Here is a 2,500-nt window from a genome sequence, read left to right as displayed (position 1 = left end):
CTTCGCTCGCTGTCCGCCGCTCGCCGCTCGCTCGTGCAGCCAAAAATGGCCAGTTTTGGCCCGTTTTTGGGCCGTTTTGGCCAGTTTTTGGCCTGTTCTTGCATTGCGCGGTGACCGTCGAGAGCGGAGCAAAACGTCAGCCATCTCAGCACCCTGGAACCCCCCGGGTGGCACAGGGCTGGATGGGGCTTTCGTATAGCAGGGACGGTGCTGCCTCTCGCTTCGCTCGCTGTCCGCCGCTCGCCGCTCGCTCGTGCAGCCAAAAATGGCCAGTTTTGGCCCGTTTTTGGGCCGTTTTGGCCAGTTTTTGGCCTGTTCTTGCATTGCGCGGTGACCGTCGAGAGCGGAGCAAAACGTCAGCCATCTCAGCACCCTGGAACCCCCCGGGTGGCACAGGGCTGGATGGGGCTTTCGTATAGCAGGGACGGTGCTGCCTCTCGCTTCGCTCGCTGTCCGCCGCTCGCCGCTCGCTCGTGCAGCCAAAAATGGCCAGTTTTGGCCCGTTTTTGGGCCGTTTTGGCCAGTTTTTGGCCTGTTCTTGCATTGCGCGGTGACCGTCGAGAGCGGAGCAAAACGTCAGCCATCTCAGCACCCTGGAACCCCCCGGGTGGCACAGGGCTGGATGGGGCTTTCGTATAGCAGGGACGGTGCTGCCTCTCGCTTCGCTCGCTGTCCGCCGCTCGCCGCTCGCTCGTGCAGCCAAAAATGGCCAGTTTTGGCCCGTTTTTGGGCCGTTTTGGCCAGTTTTTGGCCTGTTCTTGCATTGCGCGGTGACCGTCGAGAGCGGAGCAAAACGTCAGCCATCTCAGCACCCTGGAACCCCCCGGGTGGCACAGGGCTGGATGGGGCTTTCGTATAGCAGGGACGGTGCTGCCTCTCGCTTCGCTCGCTGTCCGCCGCTCGCCGCTCGCTCGCGCAGCCAAAAATGGCCAGTTTTGGCCCGTTTTTGGGCCGTTTTGGCCAGTTTTTGGCCTGTTCTTGCATTGCGCGGTGACCGTCGAGAGCGGAGCAAAACGTCAGCCATCTCAGCACCCTGGAACCCCCCGGGTGGCACAGGGCTGGATGGGGCTTTCGTATAGCAGGGACGGTGCTGCCTCTCGCTTCGCTCGCTGTCCGCCGCTCGCCGCTCGCTCGTGCAGCCAAAAATGGCCAGTTTTGGCCCGTTTTTGGGCCGTTTTGGCCAGTTTTTGGCCTGTTCTTGCATTGCGCGGTGACCGTCGAGAGCGGAGCAAAACGTCAGCCATCTCAGCACCCTGGAACCCCCCGGGTGGCACAGGGCTGGATGGGGCTTTCGTATAGCAGGGACGGTGCTGCCTCTCGCTTCGCTCGCTGTCCGCCGCTCGCCGCTCGCTCGTGCAGCCAAAAATGGCCAGTTTTGGCCCGTTTTTGGGCCGTTTTGGCCAGTTTTTGGCCTGTTCTTGCATTGCGCGGTGACCGTCGAGAGCGGAGCAAAACGTCAGCCATCTCAGCACCCTGGAACCCCCCGGGTGGCACAGGGCTGGATGGGGCTTTCGTATAGCAGGGACGGTGCTGCCTCTCGCTTCGCTCGCTGTCCGCCGCTCGCCGCTCGCTCGTGCAGCCAAAAATGGCCAGTTTTGGCCCGTTTTTGGGCCGTTTTGGCCAGTTTTTGGCCTGTTCTTGCATTGCGCGGTGACCGTCGAGAGCGGAGCAAAACGTCAGCCATCTCAGCACCCTGGAACCCCCCGGGTGGCACAGGGCTGGATGGGGCTTTCGTATAGCAGGGACGGTGCTGCCTCTCGCTTCGCTCGTTGTCCGCCGCTCGCCGCTCGCTCGCGCAGCCAAAAATGGCCAGTTTTGGCCCGTTTTTGGGCCGTTTTGGCCAGTTTTTGGCCTGTTCTTGCATTGCGCGGTGACCGTCGAGAGCGGAGCAAAACGTCAGCCATCTCAGCACCCTGGAACCCCCCGGGTGGCACAGGGCTGGATGGGGCTTTCGTATAGCAGGGACGGTGCTGCCTCTCGCTTCGCTCGCTGTCCGCCGCTCGCCGCTCGCTCGTGCAGCCAAAAATGGCCAGTTTTGGCCCGTTTTTGGGCCGTTTTGGCCAGTTTTTGGCCTGTTCTTGCATTGCGCGGTGACCGTCGAGAGCGGAGCAAAACGTCAGCCATCTCAGCACCCTGGAACCCCCCGGGTGGCACAGGGCTGGATGGGGCTTTCGTATAGCAGGGACGGTGCTGCCTCTCGCTTCGCTCGCTGTCCGCCGCTCGCCGCTCGCTCGTGCAGCCAAAAATGGCCAGTTTTGGCCCGTTTTTGGGCCGTTTTGGCCAGTTTTTGGCCTGTTCTTGCATTGCGCGGTGACCGTCGAGAGCGGAGCAAAACGTCAGCCATCTCAGCACCCTGGAACCCCCCGGGTGGCACAGGGCTGGATGGGGCTTTCGTATAGCAGGGACGGTGCTGCCTCTCGCTTCGCTCGCTGTCCGCCGCTCGCCGCTCGCTCGTGCAGCCAAAAATGGCCAGTTTTGGCCCGTTTTTGGGCCGTTTTGG

This window comes from Musa acuminata, unplaced genomic scaffold, assembly GCF_036884655.1.
Source record: "Musa acuminata AAA Group cultivar baxijiao unplaced genomic scaffold, Cavendish_Baxijiao_AAA HiC_scaffold_192, whole genome shotgun sequence".
NCBI lineage: Eukaryota > Viridiplantae > Streptophyta > Magnoliopsida > Zingiberales > Musaceae > Musa > Musa acuminata.
Note: the sequence above shows the minus strand (reverse complement) of the source record.